At 39.4% G+C, this 21,900-nt stretch overlaps 2 long non-coding RNA genes across 6 annotated transcripts; one reads left to right on the forward strand and one right to left on the reverse strand.

Moving 5' to 3' along the window:
* Positions 1-814: 814 nt before the first annotated feature.
* Positions 815-21,539, reverse strand: LOC144987465 (uncharacterized). 4 transcript variants are annotated; one of them, XR_013651353.1, is made up of 6 exons: positions 21,113-21,539; positions 5,024-5,112; positions 4,717-4,862; positions 2,718-4,315; positions 1,756-1,881; positions 815-1,462 (listed from the first exon to the last, which is right to left on the reverse strand). It is a non-coding gene; the product is annotated as an uncharacterized LOC144987465 (long non-coding RNA). The 4 variants fall into 4 exon arrangements; XR_013651352.1 differs by having other exon boundaries at positions 2,718-4,506; XR_013651351.1 differs by having other exon boundaries at positions 4,196-4,862.
* LOC144987468 (uncharacterized) lies at positions 18,163-19,454 on the forward strand. Of its 2 annotated transcripts, XR_013651360.1 has the most exons (4): positions 18,163-18,289; positions 18,363-18,483; positions 18,580-18,650; positions 19,321-19,454. It is a non-coding gene; the product is annotated as an uncharacterized LOC144987468 (long non-coding RNA). The 2 variants fall into 2 exon arrangements; XR_013651359.1 differs by having other exon boundaries at positions 18,363-18,650.
* Positions 21,540-21,900: the final 361 nt, after the last annotated feature.

The raw sequence follows: 21,900 nt of genomic DNA on the forward strand, positions 1-21,900 counted from the left end.
CTTTCCAGAATCTTTGGATCACTGGACATGAAAAAACAGCTGTCTGCTTGTTTCTGGGGCTGTATGACAGAAATCACACGGATCAACCTCAAAGCCAAATCTACTTCTCAGTGTCTCTGCTGAAGGGTTGTTGTTTGTTGTTTCTCTTTTGGCTTTTCCCATCAGGGGTCGCCACAGCGAACGAGTCGCATGGTAAACTTGGCAATGTTTTACGCCGGATGCCCTTCCTGGCGCAACCCTCTCAGAGGAACCGGGCTTGGGACCAGCACAGAAGTAGAGAAGGGAACAGGGAGCAGCCCGGAGTTGAACCTGGGTTACACGGACGGAAGGTGCCGCAAACCAGCACGAGCTAAACCAGCTCCCTGTCTCAGCTGAAGGGTAGTAATTGTTTATAATTTTAACTGCATTTCTTTCATTTTGGGGACTACCGGCCATTTCCTGAATTCCCATAGTTGAGCACCTGATGTGACTGACAGGTGTCTCAGTTATTTTATATTTCACTTTGTGAAAAAAAAAAAATGTGCAAAATTTGTACCTTTAGAGGTACAATGGCTTGTCACTGGGGCAGTACCCTCAAGGGTACAAATGTTGTACCCTTTCATATAGGTGCATATCTGTACCCTTTCATTATGTACCTTTCAAAGGCAAATATGTACCTCTGTGGACTAAATTGTACCTTATAGTGCTATGGTACCATAATGTACCTTTAAAAAAGGTACAAATTTGTTCTTTTAAGGGTACTGCCCCAGTGACAAGCCTTTTGTACCCTTTGATGGCAAATTTGTACCAGATACAGCACATTAAAAGACCAGTATACTGTTTATCACATTTATTAAACATTCAAAACAATTACAATTCTGACATTTCACAGTATGAATGTTTTAAGCTCCACAGTGTCACAACAGGATGCATATATTTACAATTATTAGCAATTTTACAATAATGAAAAATCTATATTTTTCCTTCAGTTCACATTGCATCCATTGTAACTATAACCTTAACATTTGATCAATTGTAAACAGCACAAAGCACTTCAGTTACCACTTTTAAACCATGAAATAAAACTTGTGACATTAACAAAAGAAGCACTAGACCTCATTTTAAGTACATCTTTCTACTGCATTCTACATTTTCTAAAAATAAATGAAAAAGTAAACTCAGAACCAAGTTTAAATGCATAATTTAAATAATAAAATGCATAAATGTGAGAAGATAATATTGATACGAATTCAAAAAGAAGAACTATAAAACACACTAAAGATTACCAAGGATTACGTTTATGTCAATACCTAGTAGATCCTCTGCAAGCATCTCTTCTCTTGATTCTTTGGAGACTTTGGCTAATGGAGCTTTTCTTTGAACAAGCTCAAGCACCTTTGGCACAATACTGGTAAACGCCGTCTTTGAAGCGCTGGCTTAAACTGACAGGTGATGGATGCATTCGGTCAACATCATCAAACAACTGAAAATTGAAAAAAATTAGAAAATTAATCATTCACTTTAACTAAAACAAACAAAAGACATAAAACAGTCTAATATTCTTTGTTGCCTCTTTCATTGCCATTTCCCTTTAGTGATATCATTGTATAAATATTACTTGGCTTGAATGACTATATATTTATATATAAGTTTAGAAAATTACGATGTTTTTACAATTGAGTTAAAGCTGTTAATGATCATTTTAGCAGATGTCTCAGCTTATATTGACATTCAAAATGTATTTTAAGCTGAGAACTGATTTAAAATGTCACTGACCCCTGGGGTTGTCTTCAAGAAAGGGTACTTCTTTAGTATATCCTCTCGCACCTTGGTGTACTGGATATGCAGGACATTCACATGACCTTCAACGGATGATGCATCCTCACCAATGACAGCAACCACCTATTGGATCAAATTTAAAAGTCCATATTAATAAAAAATACAACTGCAAGCACTGATTACTGGGGTTAAAGCACTTTGAGATGATGTTTAAAGACAGTTTGTGCAGAGTGGTTTGGAGTTGATGAGAAATTAACTTCTGAGTTGTAGGCGGGGCTATTGGCACAGTAGTTAAGGCCCGTACACACCGGGACGAATATTCGCCAGGCGTTATTCGCCAGCGTTTTTCGCCACGTCTTTTGTGTTCACACCCAGGCGATTTTCGCTGACGATGAGCCGAGCGAACATGCAATTTCATTCCCTGACATTAGATGGCGCTTAATGTAAACAGAAATACTCCTGTACACAAGGTGGCGCTGCGCAACTTTACGTTTCTTAAAGTCGCTTTTCACTCAGAAGAAGAGAGCAAGTATTTACGCGCTTGTCAGAATCATACAAAGAAAACATGAATATTTCAAGCATCAGTAGCTCCAACTGGTGCTTTGTTCGGGGATATTTAAGAATGTCCGTCATTATTGCTTCGCTGCTGTGTAGACGCTACTCGGCGTCTATCTTCTTCGCTGGTATGTGTGCTCAGCAAGGCAGTTTTGTGTTTGAGCGCCCCCAAGTTGTGTTTTACTGTAACTTCAGAAGCTCCAGACACGTGTGCAAAAGCGCCATTCTCATTGGTCGAGTAGATTTCGACGCGATGCGTCGAAAAAAAAAAACGAACCCGAGGCGGTTTTTTTTTTTGACGATTCGACGCGTGGCGTTTTTTCGCGTTGGTGTGCACACTCACATTGGTGCCCTTTGTTTAGTCACGAGGCGTTAAATTCGTCCCGGTGTGAACAGGCCTTAACCCTCTGCTGATGTCCGATCATCCCTTTGTTTACGCCCTCTCCCTCTAGCTTACAGTCCTTCCAACCTAAAACTAACATTAGTGGTGAAACCAAAATGGTGAGCAATATTGAAGCTTTCCGGCCATAGTTTAGATCAAGCTCAGACAAGTATGATGAAGATGTTAATGGATCTGTTTGTCTGCAAGTGGACGCATCAGAATAGAGCAGAGCAGAGGGACTCTGACCCACTTCATTTCATGTGGTGCGTCACAATAGAGAGCTTCCTCAAACTGCATTTATTTTGTCTGTTCCTGATTCATCCCAATCTGAGTGAATACTCAGATGTGCAGTTTTAAACGTGCCCATCATGAGAAAAATAATGCGACCTGTTAAAAATGGGGGACCCACTCCAATGAAAGTTATTTTTTAAAATGTAGCCTTTTTATGAAGACATATTGTTATAAGATTTAAGAATAAAACTGTGTTTCTGAATATTTATTTTCTCAAATTGGGATGAATCAGGAGCAGATGAAAAGATGTCATTTGAGAAAGCTTGTAGTTGTTACGTACAAGCTACATTTGGCAGGCCACAAGCTCCCTGCTCCGCTTGTCTTCATTCTCCTCGTCTGAGTTGGCATCTGGCTCACATCTATAAGGCTGGATAGCTCCAATATTGCACGCCAATTCTGTTGCTTGGGGGTTGTGAGGGACTGTAAGGTAACGGGAGCGTAAACAATGGCATGATGGGAAATTAAGGCCGGTTAACTCTGCAAAACAGTCCTGTCGAGAACTTGAAGGTGAATTCCAATTGAACTGCAGAAACCATGTCCCAGAAAACATTTTCCCCCCTCAAAAACTGCATAATCAATGTCTGTCTTTGTATAATAATAATAATGGATAGGATTTATCTGCGCTTTTCCAGACACTCAAAGCGCTTACATTGTGTCCATTATTCATTCACTCCTCATTCATACTTGGTGATGGTAGCTATGGTTGTAGCCACAGCTGCCCTGGGGCAGACTGACAGAGGCGTGGCTGCCAGTTGGCGCCTACGGCCCCTCTGACCATCACCGGGAACATTCATGCACATTCACACACCAGTGGAGCCACACTGGAGGCAAGGAGGGTGAAGTGTCTTGCCCAAGGACACAACGACATTTGGCTGGTGGGAGCGGGGATCAAACTGCCAACCCTTCAGTCATTGGACGACCCGCTCAACCACCTGAGCCACTGTCGCCCGTATGGTCAATATCTTGTTAATTATGCAGAGCTTTGTTGAAGGAAATACAGAAGAATTATATGTTTGTATGATGAGGACAGTATTCCAGAATGTATTCAATGTGTTGTGACTTAATCGGTGCAATCTGCTGTTTCCCTAGAAAACTTTAAACTAGTTTGGATGATCTGCCTTACTGCACTGTTTGACAACTAAACTGAATTGGAAAGACAGCCTGACTTTGAATGCTTGAAATGACTTTGTGAAAAGATTATTTACTTACTTTGGCCAGAGAGGTGTCTTCAACTCTTCGTCTTGTTGTAGGACTGTGTTGTAATATTATGGTGTCATCTGAGTCCACTTGAACTGGTATTGCAGCTCTTTGCAGGACAACTCGGCTGATCTGTCAAAGTATTAAAGCTTTCAGTTACTGTAATATTTAAATTAGTATGATAGCAAAAACAAAAAAAGTAAAAACAAAGATTTTTAAATACTGACCAATTTAACAGTTTAGCAGATTTATTATCTTGTCTAAGACAGCAATAGGATAAAAAACTCATACTTATTTGCCCGTGTTTTGTTCCCCACACTATCCTGTCAAATAAATCATTAACCCTCAGACTCCTATTGATGCAAATACATAATCAAAACTCTTCAGCTCAAAAATGTTCGTAATTTAGCATGTACTTGAAAGGAAAAACTCAGATTATTTCCCTTGGAAATAAATTCAGGCATCAAAGGGGAATTTACCCAAAACCATTCAAAACAAAATAGATAAATTACAATTTAAAAGAAAAACTTCACCTTCTGGATTTGTATCTTCAGCCAGACAAATTTCCAACACACCAAGGTTTGGGTTTTCAACAGGAGATCAAAAACCTCCTCAACTTCTGTCTTTGAGTCATCAAAAACTTTTAAGTCCAAGGTTGGGATGTTGAACTTTTTGGCAGCTGTGAACACAGCAAAATTATGTTTAGAATACAGCACAGAAATTATCTTTAAATTAAAAAGCAATTTAAAAAATCTGTTTGCATCACAGCTGACAGTTTATCCACAAAGTTGACTGATTCCTGTAAAGAAAAATGCTGGAAATTGTGATGTTTCCACTCACCGCATTCCCAAAAGGATTTGTAGGTCAGCTGAACTTCAAAACATTTTTTTTTTGGCGTTCGACATGTTCACGCACAGCTTGCATCTTTCCTGGTGGGAAAAAAATAATATATTACAAAAAAGAAAAAACATTACAACACCAAAAGGTACCAACACAGCATTTATTCAGATCTAAGCCCTGTTCCAAATAAATTAATACATTTTAAAATAGTAATGGCAAATATAAAGTTCACACTAGCTGCCACAGCAATGTTGCTACATTTGCAGAACTGCTAAAAAAAAAACACCGACGACAATGCACTGGCTTCTAGGGGCCTGCAGATTTATTTCTTGGAAGTTCATTTAAAAAAATATTTTTTTCCTGGTTTATAGATGAGTTTTTGATATGGGAAATCGTGACGAGTATCTGGAATCACGGACCTCCATCTAAAAAAAAAAAAATCTGCAGGAGAATGTTCAAAAGCACAGTGTAAACTTCGCTTGACCAACAATGAGCGACCATGACAACCTAAACAGTCTCTGTCACTGTCTTGCATTCGAGAAATGGTGGCTGCGCGCGCACAGCAGCTAAGGCAGGCTGACATATAAATGGGAAGGACCGCCATACTGCGGTGTAAAAAAAAACGTTTTTGGATTCCTACACATTACAGATTAAAATGATTAACGCATTGAATTCGACGGACCAGATAAATATCAGTAGGAATTATGGAGCTGGTCGTAGTTCGGTAAAGTAAGAAAGATATTCACAGATTCGGACTTCCGGCCTCAATAACTCTTCCGATAAACGTTCAAATGTGCCAGCAAGTATCTAATTCCTTTTGTATTAACCCAGAGAGTGAACTACAATTTCACTTCAAAAGAAAAAAGATCGTTTTTTCACCTTTTGATCAAAATTGTTCTCTTCGAGGTGTAAATGCAGACAGGCAGCGAGCCGGCAGCCAAGGGACCGTCAACAAAGTGCAACCTCTGTGAAACACCATTCTGTAAAAATCAATACTCTTTTGAAAAGTGAATACATCTCTACATTTATATGAACTGGTAATGAATATCTGTCAGCATATTCATGCTAAAATGAAGATTTTGTGTGTCTATCTTTATTATATTTTATTCCACATATTTTTCACATTTATTAGAGACAAGAATCATAATTAAAGTGATCAATAGCTTTTAAAAATACTGAAGCTTCAGTCACCAAACTTACTGTACTGATTAATCATGACTTTATCTTCCTACTCTTTTGTTCTCTAAATATAATTTTATCCAATCTGTCTTATTGTTACCTTTTTGCTGAGAAAACTTTTTAAAAACATGTAATTTGTTGGTTTCAAATTTCCTTAATTTCAAATTATTTAAAAATTGATTAACATTTTGCAGGAGCTGGTTTAACTTCTTTATTTTGAAGACTGTTTCAGGTTCTTGTGTGTGTCGGTTTCACTCGTCTTTTTCTTTTTTTTTTTTTTTTTTTTTCTCTTTTCTTTTAACTTGTTCTGTCCAACAGCTGAGCAAACAGATTAGAGCTGAAGGCTTTTTGTGTTGGACAGGTTTTACTATCACAAAAAGAGGTTATATAGCTTCAAGAAACTAGAGTGTAGATTTGTATAAACCCCTTTGTCGTATTATTTTTTATTTATTTGTTACATTTAGTGTGTGTGGGGAGGGAGAGGGGAAGAATGTGAGGGGAGGGTGGAAGAGAGTAAAAGGAAGAAAGGTGAAAAGGTGGGGGATACAAGCACTGATTTGACTAAGTTATTAATTTAAGCTGTAACAATTATACCAGATCTGCTGGAAAGACGAATGTTACATCAAAGGTGAAAATCTGACACTAAGATGAGCGAAAAAAAAACTGTCCATCAATACACTGTAGGTATGGAGGAGGGATGAAGCAGACAGGGAGCAGTGTGGAGTGTGCACGTGCACGTGGGGGTGGTGATACATGCATGCTGCCGACGTGAACCGTGCGTTCATAAAGGGAGCCAGATCCTACCCAGCCAGACCAGGAGAGGGGAGGAGAGCCCCCCAGGCCAGAAGCCCCCCCAGCATCCGGACCCAGGCAGCCCGGGAGGGGAGGAGGAGGGGACCGCCCACCCCACCAGCCAGGCACAGAGAGGGCCCCCCTACAGGGGCCCCCCCAATGCCCAGAGGCACAAGCGAACCCAGTGTCCGGCCCCCAGGCCACAAGACAGGAGCGCTTAGCCGTACCAGGCGGCAGCCATGGGGGCCACCGGGCGCCGGACACCGAGACAAAGGCCAGGGACGAAGCCAGGGCCCCCGGAACCCAAGAGCCGGCCACCACCCGACCGGCGCCCCGTCCCCGCAAGCCAGCCCAGGCCCGCGACCTTAGCAACCCAGGGATCGCCACGCACCCACAGCCACAGCCACCCCCCTAAAACCCTACGCACTACCACCCCCCCCGCCATAATATCTGACCCCCCCTCCCCAACCCTCTCAGTGCCCTCCCCTCTCTGTGATGGGGAGGGAAAGCCCCAGAGGGTCCCAGCGAGCCAGCCCCCAGGTCGGTCCTACCCATGCACTCACACACACATACTCACAATCATCTGGTTACCCTCCCTACCCCCGCCGCCAAGCAGTAACCCCCCCCCCCCAGCCGGCCGACCCCCAGCGCCGCATGCCCGACCCCTCCCGCAGCCGACAGGACACCCATAAGCCCGGCCGCCCTGAGAGGACCAGGCGGGTGAAGACCGGCCGCCCCCCCCCGACCCCACCCATGTATGGAGGTGTGGGAGTGCTGTGTGTGTGCTGCAGGTAAAATAGGAGGTCACCAGTGTGGGGGGATCCACCGCTGCCAAGCCGCAAAGCCCCCCACTCTGGAGTCCCTCTGTGAGTGGTGTGTATTTGCTGTGTGTGTGCTGCTAGCATGCAGTGTGTGTGTCTACAGAGGAAGTTAAAATTGTGGGGGGGCCAGCGAAAGGTGAGCACGGATGTTTCACCGTGCCCCCCTCCACCAGACCCTCTCCACAAGGCCCTAGATGAATCAGAGTGTCTAATATGCAAGTAAAAAGCGGGGAAGAGGGCGGGTGCCAACGAGAACCCAGAGAGGGGCATCCCCAGTGAGCCCCGCCAGCATACCCCTCCCATCCAGATCCCGGGGCCCTAGGTGCCTGTGTGCAATATTTGTTTGGGTGAGAGCGGGGAGGAGCGGGCGGATGGGCACAACCGGGGGAGAAGGCTCCCCCGAGCGACCGGCCCCCCAGCCGGCCGCGGTAGGCGCCCCCCCTCCCAGAGCGGCCGGGCAGCCAGAAACGCCAAGCCAGCCGCAGTTGGAGGCCAGACCCTCGCGGCGCCGAGAGACAGCCAGCAAGGAAGGGTCCCGGCGCCAGAACGGGGGGGCAGGGGGTCCAGCCCCACCATTCATACCCTGGCCCCCCTAAGGACTAGCACACTGCCCCCCCAGGCCCCCCCCCCCAAAATAAATAAGTAATAATAATAATTAATAATAATAATAATAATAAAATAATTAATATAATAATAATAATAATAATAATAATAATAATAAAATTAATAATAATAATAATAATAATAATAATAATAATAATGAAATAAACCCACCCAAGTGAACCCATTAACCCCTGCTGTGACTGCGGCGCCGACCCCCGGGGGGCCAGGCCACGCGCCAACTACCGGCCACGGGCGAAACACCGGCCACGGGCAGACGACCCCAGGCCCCAGAGCCCCAAGCCCCCCCCCCCAGCCCCCGCCACGGCGACCAGCCACCCAGCACGGCACCCGGCCGCCGTTCCCGGTCAGCCACACTGCCTACCCTGCGCCCAGCAGGCACCCGCCCAGGAACCCCTGCCAAGTTGCCGGCAGAGTGTGCGCCCCCATCACCACCCCACCCAGGCAACCAGAGCCCCGAGCCGGGAGAACGACAGGCCCGGCAGAGCCCACCCCCCCAAACCCACCCCGGCCCACCCAACCAGCCAGGACCCGGCTCAACCTATCACCATCCCACCCCCACTAGGTGATGTGACTAACCAGCTGGAGCCAGGGAGAGTCTGAAGCCGACAGGTTTTTTGTGGAGGACATTATCTCTGAACTAATATGCTCTGACATGAGGTTTCTGTAGTGGTTGATGCTAAGATTATTTTTAGATTTCCAGTTTAGGAGGATAGTTTTCTTTGCGATACATACAGCGGTGAGAACCATATAAGCCTTGTTAGATTCCATGTTGATGTTATTCAGGTCACCTAATAAGCAGAATTTGGGGCAAGCAGGAATCTTATGATTAAACCAGATTGATAAATCCTCACAAACCTTATGCCAGAATGATTGGACAGGTGGACAGACCCACAGGGCATGCAAATAGTCGTCTATGTTGTTACCTATGCACTGTGTGCATATAGCAGACTGATTGAGACCCATTTTAAATAACCTCTGTCCGGTGTAGTGAGTTCTGTGGAGAATCTTGTATTGAATAAGTTGCAGATTAGGGCTTTTGGTCATATTAAAGGCATTCAAACAGATCTGTAGCCAAAATTGATCACTAAAATTCAATGATAGCTCAGACTCCCATTTTGTCATGGGTAAGTAAATGGTTTCATCTATGTCTGATAACATCTTATAAATTTTGGAGGTGAGTTTGGGATTTTTAAGGTCCATGAAATGTGTTACTGTAAGGGGAGGGTCTAGGTCTATTTGGGTCAGGCAGTATTTAGTGCTTATAGCTGATTTAAGCTGCTGATATTCTAGAAATTTGTTTATATTAATTCCATAGGTTGAGGATAACGTTGAGAGGGACATAAATTTTCTATTCTGAATTATATGCTGGAACTGCTCGATTCCTTTGTTCTTCCATGAAGCAAAATGAATCATGTTTTTGTTAATCAAAATGTCAGGGTTATTCCAAATGGGGGTAAGTTTACATGGAAATAATGTGAGGTTGTTTTTTTTAAGAAAATCCCACCAGGCTGTTAAGGATGAGCTGATGTTTAAACTTCTGAAGCATTTGTGTTGTTTAATTTTAGAACTGAAGAAAGGTAAATTAGAAATATCTAGGTTATCACAGAGATTTTGTTCAATGTCTAGCCAGGATTCATCCAGCACACCAGGATTCAGCCATTTTTGTACATAACACAATCTGTTCGCGGAGTAGTAGTCCTGGAAGTCTGGAAGGCCTAGTCCTCCTCTATCTTTAGGTTTTTTAATAGTTTTTAAACTAATCCGTGGGGGTTTACCTTCCCAGAGGTATTGGGAAATGAATGAGTCTAATGATTTGAACCAAGTAGTTGGAGGTTTGGAAGGAATCATTGAAAATAGGTAGTTAATTTTTGGGAGAATCATCATTTTTATGGCTGCAACTCTCCCGATTAGAGAAATGGGTAGAGTTTAGGATTTCACTCGTCTTTTTCTGCAGATGCAAGGTCAAATTAAAGCCGCAAGCGGCGTTGTATGGCCCGCAGACGCAACTCGCCTTCCACGCCCAACTCTACGCACCACCACCCTCACCGCCCACTTTTGATAATGGCTAGTCAAAACTGCATATGCTAATTATGCTAACTATGCTAGCTATGCTAATGTGGCTAAAAGTGCTAGCATAGCGATCAGCATAATTAACTGACTCAGAAAAACACATTACCGAAAATGCTAATTATGCTAACTATGCTAATGTGGCTAAAAGTGCTAGCATAGCGATCAGCATCATCAACTGACTCAGAAAAACACATTACCTAAAATGCTAACTATGCTAGCTATGCTAATGTGGCTAAAAGTGCTAGCATAGCGAGCAGCATCATTAACTGACTCAGAAAAACACATTCCTCCATTGGTGAAAGCTATATGTCATAAGTTAGTAAAAAAAAAACACTTTTTTCAAAATGGCGGCTTTTCTGTTGATTTTATCTCCATAGCAACCATTTTATGTCTTGGTTCCCTCAGGAGGACGAACAGATTGACGTCAGTTTCGGACAAATCGGTTAAAGTAAACTTTTTGTCGTCCTTAGCAACAGTGGTTTTATGCTAACCACGCCCACATTCCTTATATGTCCATATCCAGTGTTTTTCCATGTATTCAGATTAAGGAATGAATGGATGCATTCAATTTTCAGTGTACTGTATTGAAATGCATCGGAGTTATAACAGTGCGCCACTTTGCTAGCTTGCCACGCGCACGCAATTCAAAAACTATAACTTCTAATTCCAACATTTTTTCCACAGTAGCTTGCCATTGATGCCCAAAAGGTTTCGAGACGATCGATAAAAATTCCAACGACGAGTTTTCGTTTGTATCTGGTGCTAGGGTGCTTTTTTGAGAAAATTCCAGATGGCGGCCTTTTCCCAAGGTCAAAGGTCAACGACACTTCTGGGGTGTTTGTAGACTGGAGCTGGCAGCAAGTGTGTGCAATTGCGTGAAAATCGTTCAAACAAAAGTGTCTTTTCCCCATATTGTGGGAAAACACGAAAATCGCCAATTCTCAGAGTTCGCCACAAAATGGCCGCCAAGCCGTAGGTCGTGCGGCCGTCCCATAATGATTTCAAAACTTCTTTGGGATATCCCCGACACGTGTGTCTTGGTTTCGCGGCTGTATTTTGAAGTACATTTTGTTCGGCCCCATACGCGATTTTCGGCCCATTCATTTTTTTGACGGGATCGCTGGCCGTGATGTCATCGTCTTTGGGGGGGTGACGTTGACTTTGTGGAAAATTCATTTGCAATTTATCCCAGGTGTGTGCACGTTTTGGTGACTTTTCGAGCATACGGCGGGGGACACATCTCGCTGAAAGGCGGCGAAGTCGTCGTTCCAACTGCGAAAACAATATGGTCCTTGCAGTCAGTGACTGCTGCTGCGGGCCATAATAATGGAATAACGTGTGTGATCATGATGTACAAAATTACAGAAAAAAGTCATTGGAGGAAATGAGAGCCCATCAGCACTTCATCTCATACGTCATTTTACTTTTTCTCTCCATACATTGAGGGCTTAAAGAGTTTTTTATGTCTTAGAGTGCCTGATGTCAACAGATATCTGTGTCTTTGTTAGTATAGCCCATTAGAAATTATGAACCCAATGCGCCATTATTGTACTTTTGGATGGTTTTTGTAAAATAAATATTAACATGTTTTGAAGTCAGCACCTCTCCTGTCTCTCATTCTCATAGAAACTAAAGTCTAAGAAAAAAAGTAGGCAACAGTAGAAAAACCTTGAGCACTTCAATATTCCCTCAATTGCAGGTTTTTATTTCAGGTTCCATAAATGAAGCTATGGTGTTTCCTCCTCTCCCCATGGCCAGTTTTTCCCTTCATAAGTTTATCTAAACATCTTCACCTATTAAGTTAAATTCCTGAAATGAAATAACTTTTAAATTATTACAGATTTTCTACATAAAAAGAAGTAGCTTTAGCAACTTTGTAATGTTTTTATAATAAGGTTAACAATTGTATAACAACAGCCAATATTCATACTGAGAAAGCAGGTGGAGACCATATACTTTTTCTTCCCGTCCAGACTTCACTTTGTAGCTAACAAGGGTGTGCTTGTCCCGAGAAAAAATTACTGTGAGATATGAGGGACTTTGATCTAGATGGACTTATCCTCCACAATTACAAAGTCGTTACAGAGTGATTTCTTACTTTCAAATTTACTTTGATTTTCCTTGAAACTAGTAGGTGACACTTTTCATCACCTCTTCTGTCTGTGTGAAAAATTCTGTGTGGCTACTGATTGGCCATCAACAAGGCCAAGTATTCACAAGGAGAAAAAAAATGATTTAAGTTCCTTTCCCGTGTCTGATGTCCATTGAAACTTAAATGAATATGAAAAAAAAAACCATAATGTTTCTACTTGAAATTAACAGCCAAAATTAGATGCTGGTCCAGACTTCCAAGCACAGGAGGACCAACATATGTAGAAGAATGTAGTTAATGTAGTTTATAAAGAAACATAGGCTACATCTAATGGCTCAGACACAGTGCAGTTAGAAAAATACACCTGGAGTTAAATCTGCATTTTCTTTCTACCTTTTAAAAAAAAGTGCCAATCTTGTAGATACAAAAAAATATAACCTTTTGCACAGAGAAACGTGTGCATGCATCCAGCAAGTATACACAGAGATTAACATCACTTCTCTCAACAGAAGTAGAGGAAAATAAAGCATGTTGTCTGAGATGCTGTCAATTGAACCAACTCTTTGATGAGGAACAACTGCTCTACTTACATGCCACAGACTCTTCCATGTTCCTATTTATGGGTTAAAAGAAAAATACTTTCAGTTTTTGGGGTTTATGGAAGGGCATTTATATACTTGAATGTAAATATCGCCTTTTTTGTCATTGATTTTTGAAAGTTCAGCCGCTGGATCCTGTCAAAGTTGATATCTATTTTACATTGGGGTTTTCTTTCAAACACATGACACCTGTTAAGAGCTGTCACCTGCTAGTATCAAGGACAATCAAAGTCTTCAAATGTTGTCACTCTGTAACGACTCTGTCGTTACAGAGTGACAATGAACAGATTTCTGTGTTTAGTTGAAAGCCCCTTACTTCTTACAGTTGTTTTTTTTCCCGGGACAACCTGACCAATAGGTGAAATCCTGGAGAAGTTCAAAGTTTGTACACTGTAAGACTCCCTCAGAATCAGGTAGTGAGCTGCATCGGTAAGTCTTCTGTATTTATCCTCTTATATCCTCTCATACCATAGTTAAATTTGTAGACATGCCATAATTTTTATCAACAGATCTAGGGTAGAGTTATTTTGACAATTGTCATTTTGTTAGCATTTTTTCCTATTTTAACTTATTTTAAAGGGCCTAATGTGTAATTACATAGAACCCTTTCTAAAGTATTAAAAATGGCTTTTTTTGTATTTATTCAACTGTTTTCAACATTGAAATATTTACAAAAGTAAAAATTTATGGGCACCATTTCAACAATTTTAAGCATTACTTTTTGTGTTTCTTTTATTTTTACATTCTTCAAGTTCATGATACCAATTAAAATATTTTTTTTCAGAGATATGTTATCCTTTTATTACTAAAGAGAGTTGAAAAAAGAATTCTTCCCATATCTCAAATCTTTTTTGTAGATTTTTGGTAATCCTGTTTTTTTTGTTATCATGACCTGAAAGACCTAAATTGTTGAAAAAAATTGTAAGGCTTGAAAGTGCTCTACTTGTGGTCACTTTATGTATATTTTTTTAGGTATTAACTTTTGTAATGTAAATGGATTTTGCAAATTTTTGTGTGTGAACTGCAAATTGGGTTTTAGGTTTAAACTAAAGAGTGATGTTTTTTTAGTTAAATCAGTTGATTGGATGCAGGCCTGCACAATAAATCATAAATGTATTAAAAAATAAAATAGCAATAAGTGGTAATTGTAGAGGGCTGCACGGTGGCATAGTAGTTAGTGCTCTTGCCTCACAGCAATAAGGCCCCTGGTTCAAGTCCTGTCTGGGGGACTTGAAACTGAATCACCAATGTATCCCCGCTTTCCCGCATGCATTGGTTTTCTCCAGGGACTCCGGCTTCCTCCCACATCCAAAAACATTGGTTACTCTAAATCGTCCCTAGGTTTGTGTGATTGTGGCCCTGCAACAGACTAGCGACCTGTCCTGGATGTTCTCTGCCTTTGCCCACAAATAGCAAGGAAAGGCTCTGGCTAATCTTGATCATAATTTACAGCGAAAGGGACAAAGCGGGTTTAGAAGATTACTGAATGAATGTCAGTTGTAAATGTGCTTGAAGTATTTTACGAAGTAATTAAATCCCTTTATGCATTTGACCTATCAGATTGATCCCTTCACGTCGTTGACCAATCGAATGGAACCCTATCATGTTAAATGCTCGCCTCCTATGTAGGCAATTACGTTTTTAGTTGGTTTGCTATTTGTTTATGTATCACAAGTTATGTCGTCATCGCAATATTGATCACTTATATCACAAATTGCGAGTTTTCCACAGACCGTGCAGCCCTATTTGGGTGGTTTAGAGAATGGCACTTAGTGTTTTAGCAATTGGAAAAAGCTGTAACATATACAATTTAGCTATCCTTTGTTAAAAAAATAAGTGAATTGCATATTAGGAGAAATATGAGTAACACCAATTTAAAATTTATTTTAAAGGATCGCAAGAGCAAAATGGGAAAAATCAAGATGGGAAAAAAGAAAAGAAGGCAAAACATGGTAGAGAGGGCAGGTGGCATTACAGCTTTATTGAAAGCCTTCAAGAGTGCTAAAGATGCCATGACACAGGCCACATATTCTTCACAAGTGTGGTCAGAACTTTCCATCTCACTTTTTGGTGAAGACAATAAGAAGAATCGACATTGGCTTTGGGTTTTGTGGACCAAAAATCGTTGTGGTTTAAAAAATGCAATTCAAGAAATGGGATCAAAGCGTTTTGGATCTGTCACTGAATCTTGTGTAGAAGATCTTCATTTCGACTCTGAAGTAATATGTCAAAAATCTAATAGCAACTTAAATTTTTGCACATTATCATGTGAAGATAAACTGCAAACTGAACAATTCATAGAAACTAATGGAAAGAGGAAAAGGCAAGACTATCTAGAGCCAGCATTTTCAGACGACACAAATGGACACAACTCTTCAGATGCTGAAACTCTGATGTCAAACAGCCAAAAATCTGCAGAAAGTGCCAACTTCCAAGAATCTGAGAGGGAATCTTTAAAATATGAAAATCCAAAAGAACCCCAAAATGAAGAACTGCATGAAAAAAATTTGAGAAACTTACCTGCTGTGCATAAACGCTTTGTTATCACTATCAAAGCAAAAGAATGGAAAAAAATGTATCCAAGTGCTGGTGCTAACAAACTGAGATCACCCTGGACAAACATTTTTTACAAACGATTTCGAAAACAAAATCCATGCTGCACACGTGCCTTCAAGAGCCATCATATCAGACAAAAATCCAGTAGAAAAATAAACAGTCCTTACCTAAACATTACAGCTGTTTGCACATTCCCCTCATGCAGAGCAAGATACAATTTCAACAGGAAGAAGGAACCTCAAAGAGGTACTTCAGTTAAAATATCAGTTATTCAAAATGGCCAAATTTCACACAAAACAACAGAAAGAAAATTCAGGCCAGCTACTAAAACCAAAAGAGGAAAAATCGCAAGAGCTCTTCACATTGGTGTGAGCAACTACTTTTACAAAAAAATGAACAAAACACCTATGGCTGAACTCATTTCAGGTAATGTGACACGAAGTCTCAACAAAAATGTTCTAAAAGTTATTAGTTCGGAGTTTGCCCGAAAAGAACGAATGCATGAGGACATATTTTTAGAACTGTACCTCACTCAAAACATAATTAAAGAATGTGACACAAAGTACAAAAACTTCCCTGGATATGCAAGAACGAGAGACACAAATTGCCATGTTGAAAGATGGTTTGGCATTACTAAAAATGTGATTCTAATGAGAAAATTAAAACTCAGACCAGCCGCATTTATCCGAAAAATGCATGTAAGCCTTCAAGGAAGGTACAAGGAACACATCATCAACAACAACTTCTCGGAAAAACTTCTGATTGCCAACCAAAATTCAAAAAAGATCATGCAGTCACAGGAAGGGTGGGCAAAAAGTGAAGATAGGCTAAGTGTAAAAAAAAAATCAAAGTACTTCAATCCCCCAAAGATAATGCCACAACCAAAAGAAAAAACGAAAAGGACAAAAGGACAACCCGATTTGGTTCAAACCAGCACACAACTAGATCCTGCCAGTACTCCTGTCCAAGAATTAAAAGAAAACCCTCAAGTGAGTAAATTATGATCAGAGAATGTTATGTAATTGTTTTTTTTTTAAATATTAGAGATGTATTATTAATTGAAAAAACATTGTCTCATTATTATGTATCATGTGTTTTGGTCTTTCCAAAGATTATCCCACAACCAAAAGTAACATGGAAAACACCAGCCCATGATGTGGGTCAAACCAGGGTCCAACAACGGGATCATGCCAGCATCCATGAGGAAAAATCACCAGTAAATCCGGAGGTGAGTACATTAAAGTTTGAAAAGTGTAATGTAAATGTTATAAAAGAACAGACTGAGATGTTTAATTACATGAAAAGTAGCACTTCATCCCATCACTTTATTTTGCTGTCCCAAAGCATGAAAAGCATGAAAAAGTTGCATTAGTCAAAGTTATTCAGTGTTGTAATAAAACTAAATCCTAATTTTTAAAGCAAATATTTTTATTTTATTATTTGGATGTTTACATTTCACAGGTAGAACAACTTTGGGAATGTGAAGAAACAGAGGTTGTTGTTGCAGTCCTCAGAAACACGAATCAAAAACAGAGTTTCACCTTGAGACACAGAGAATTTTTGAGTTTGAGACCCGAAGAACTTTTGATTGGAGAGGTGAGTGTTTTCAAAAAAGACTTTGTTTACTACACTTAATTGCAGATGGCACATCATTTTGCATGACTTTAATTAATATCTTTAATAATTATTTAGTCTTATTACAGTATAAATAAATAATTCACTGAATGCTACTTCAGCCATGTTCTTTAATAGTGTCTGTCATGTTTTTCAATTGAAGGTCATAGAATGCTACATTGGGGCAACTCTAAACGAGCAAGATGTAAATGGAAAAATTTATCAAATGAATCACTACGCCGTGGGAGTGATTTTACATGGGACAAGAGAGGAGGTGGCCAGACAAGGGCTAAAAAATGTAACAAATAACTGATTTTGTCTACATGATTGTTGTGTTTTTTTTACTTTTTTTAATTTGGGATTGTAGGCTTGTCATTATCTACCTTATTTTCATTTCACTCAACTATTTCAATATGACAGGTCACATTTGACAACTACAATGGAGTTGTTGGCTTTGTCAACATAGGAAATGCACACTGGAAGTTTGTGGTAGGAATGTTTCTATAATATATTAGTCATAAGACAAAACATTTCACTGTTTACAATATTTTAAAGATGTAATTTTTCGTTGATTATGTACTTTCATTTTAACAGTTTCTCCATGCGCTGTCTCAAAAAATATTTGTGTTGGATTCCTTGCATGGCTCAAATGAGGAGGAGGACTCAAAGAAAGCTGCCAAAAGATTCATGTAAATTAAAAAAGAAATGTACATGTTTAATTTGTGGTCATATTTGTGTTGCGTAGTTATGTAAGATAATATGTTTTACAGAAATTATTTTTTTATTCCGCAGTGAGTACTTCAAAATGAGGAGAAATCGCCTGGGAAAGGATGACTGGGTCAATATGAAATGGCAGCCTGGAGTTGTAACTCACACCTACCAGCAGGACTCCACCAGTTGTGGGGTGTTTGTGATGCTGGTAAGACTTATGTCCCAGTAAGATAAGTCTTAAATATAGCAATAGTTAATATTTCGTGCTATTTTTCCTACAGATGGCAAAGATTTTCATCTCATCTTTCCCAGAAGTCCCACTGACATTGGACATTGAATCTTCAAATAAATCCATGAAAAGGTTTAGAAGAGACATTGCTGAGGACATCATGAAGGGATCAGGTGATACTGGAAACAACAACAAAAATACCGGTATATTGTAAATACTTTTTTTGTAATTTCAAATTAATGACATCCTCTCTGTCATTCTATTAAAAGTGTCACGGGACGAATACTGCTCCTTTTGTGGACTGAAAGATCTCCCAAAAAGGGATAAGAGATTAGTTTGGGTAAGTGCCTTTACTGTATTATTAATAATCTTAAAATATAAACATTGCAATCCAAAAAAATGTGTTAATGACATTTTCAGACTTCTCTTAATTAGTCTGACAAAAACCTTTTACATTTTCATATAATGTAGTCCGAAAATGTAAAAAGGTTTTTGTCAGATTAAGTAAGAGAAGTCTGAAAATAACATTATCAACATATATATATATATATATCTCCGGAATCTCCGGCTTCCTCCCACCATCCAAAAACATGCTTCATAGGTTAATTGGCAACTCTAAATTGTCCATAGGTATGAGTGTGAGAATGAATAGGTGTGTGATTGTGGACATTCTACCCTGCAACAGACTGGCGACCTGTCCAGGGCCCCCTGTCTTCACCCACAAGTGGCCGGGATAGGCTCCAGCAGTCCCGTGACCCCGAAAGGGACAAAACGGAATAAAGAATGAATTTAAAAAAAAATGAATGAATGAATAATGTCGTCCATGTTGTTAGGAATTTTAAAAGTAGCAAATAACTGTTTAAGTCATAAACTGTTCATATTTGCTCCAAAAAAATCAAAATATAGTCTACAAAGTAATATATTATTACAGAGTAATATATTTTTTATAATTGCAGAACAACTGAGTCACTTTTGCCTGCCATTGATTGTATTTGATTTTTAACTTGCAGATCCAGTGTGGCGCTTGTGGAAGGTGGTACCACATCGACTGCCTGTCTTGGGAAACATGTGACATCCCTGCCGAGACAGAATCCTGGTATTGTCCATTGTGTAAAACGTAATAGCACCATTAACTCATTTGGACATTCAGAAAAAGAATTTGCAACCTTTTTTGAGCAAAGTCATTTTGTAAAATGACTTTTGTAAATTATTATTTTTGTTCAAAACATGATTGTTTTAATTCACTGAAAATGTTTTGTTCAAGTCTGTTTGTTTGAATACCAGTATATCTAAGGACAGGTTTTTTTTTTTTTATTTATTGGGTCTACATTGCATTAAAATCTTTCCTAATAAAACATTTATAAAAGCTATTGAAAGTTATTTTCTTTCAACATTTTCTTTAGTGGTATGTTCTAAATGAATGTGGAAGAGTTGTCATTGTACAGAGTTTGTTTACTGTGGTTTAACTATAAGCAGAACTAATTTAATGTCAGGGGCCAATGGCGATCAATATTCGAATAATTGAGATACCATAAAAAATAAAGAAACAAACCAACAGGTTGTGGTAGTAAGATTGTATAGTAAAAATTAGTAAAAGGTTGAAGACTGCATTAATTGTATTTTATGAGCAAAAGAGTGCAATTGACAAATTATTTTTCATCCTTAAAAAAGAACAAAGAAAAATTCTGACCAAATCTCTGTTGTAGTAGGACAATAGGGACATGATTATTGTGTACAAAAAGTTTGGGGACTGTAGCTTTAGTATTTGCAGAGCTATTAAACATTTTAGACCAAACATGATCCATATTTCAATATGAAAACATCAAAACATAATCAAAGTTCATTTCTGACCAAGTCTTTGTTGTAGTCGGACAATAAGTTCATAATTAATCAGTACAGAAAGTTTGGTGACTGAAGCTTCAGTATTTTTAAAAGCTATTGATCACTTTAATTATGATTCTTGTCTCTAATAAATGTGAAAAATATGTGCAATAAAATATAATAAAGATAGACACACAAAATATTCATTTTAGCATGAATATGCTGACAGATATTCATTACCAGTTCATATAAATGTAGAGATGTATTCACTTTTCAAAAGAGTATTGATTTTTACAGAATGGTGTTTCACAGAGGTTGCACTTTGTTGACGGTCCCTTGGCTGCCGGCTCGCTGCGTGTCTGCATTTACACCTCGAAGAGAACAATTTTGATCAAAAGGTGAAAAAACGATCTTTTTTTCTTTTGAAGTGAAATTGTAGTTCACTCTCTGGGTTAATACAAAAGGAATTATATACTTGCTGGCACATTTGAACGTTTATCGGAAGAGTTATTGAGGCCGGAAGTCCGAATCTGTGAATATCTTTCTAACTTTACCGAACTGCTGGTCGTTTCAAAAGTAGCTGGCTTCCTTACTAAGAAAGACAGAAACACAGAAAGAAAAAAAAAGGGGGGGGGGGGGGTAGGCAACAACAACCGGTGCATCAACGCCAGCGTACATCGGTAAAACGGCGACAGAATTATCTAGTGAAAAAATGTATGTATTTCAATGTATTTAACGGAACGCGGTACAACACCAATAAAAACAACAGCTTAATTTATTTAATGGCTGCATTTAGCTGAACTTCAAACGGCTGAGGCTAACCGTTAGCAAACTCCCGCTCGTAGTTTTCAATCTCCTCACAGGCACATACACGGTGGAATAGCAGCATTCCACTACACAAAAGTTATTCCTTACAGATAAAATAACCGAACCCGCTTAAAACAAGTTTCCAACTTATTTTTAAGGAATTAGCAGACTTACCTCAGTCACAGCCTCTGTCTTCCTCCGGCCGCTGCGGGATAACAAAATGGCGGAAGAAACGAAACTTAAGAAAGTAGAGTGGGCGTGGTCTCGCTGGTTTACTCCAACATATTTCCTCTACGTTTTTATACCTACTTAAATAAAAATTACTGATGGTAACTCCGAAAAAAGTACTTTCTCATTTTTCCTGTGTAGGTAGAAAAGCTAAAAGTTACTAATATGTACACATAATCTAACGTAGTAACAGAGAAATTTACTTTTTTATGAGAATGTATGATTAGAAAAAAAATAACTTAAATTAACAGCTCAAAGACTAGAAATTTAAATTGAACTTAGGCCAAGTTAAAGTACACCATATAAGGTTAAAAACATCAAATAATTTTGTCTACATTGTGCTTTTGCTCTAAATTAAAGGCAAAACTTAAAACAGCTCTCATATAAGTAAAAAAAACAAAACAGGCTCACACTAATACATGTTTAAAAGTTATTATCTTGATGCTCTGCACAATCAATAAAATATAATGTGCTTGTGTACTGTTCAGAACTAGTCATAAAAGATGTGTGGTCTCTTAAATACATTTGGTTATTTTGTGCATCTTTTCCAAATAACCAACAACGTATTAAATGAATTTGGGTGACGTTTCATACACTTTGAATTATTACTTTTGTCACACAAGTGATTGTACCTTTGTTTGTGGAATAAAGGGTCCAAATATGGGCCCTCTGATGGTTGGAAACATATTTGTACCTTTTTTATCCTTAAATGGTAGATATGAGTACCAGTAGGT

The sequence above is a fragment of the Oryzias latipes genome, chromosome 18 (assembly GCF_053564925.1).
Source record: "Oryzias latipes strain Hd-rR chromosome 18, Olatipes_Hd-rR_3.1".
NCBI lineage: Eukaryota > Metazoa > Chordata > Actinopteri > Beloniformes > Adrianichthyidae > Oryzias > Oryzias latipes.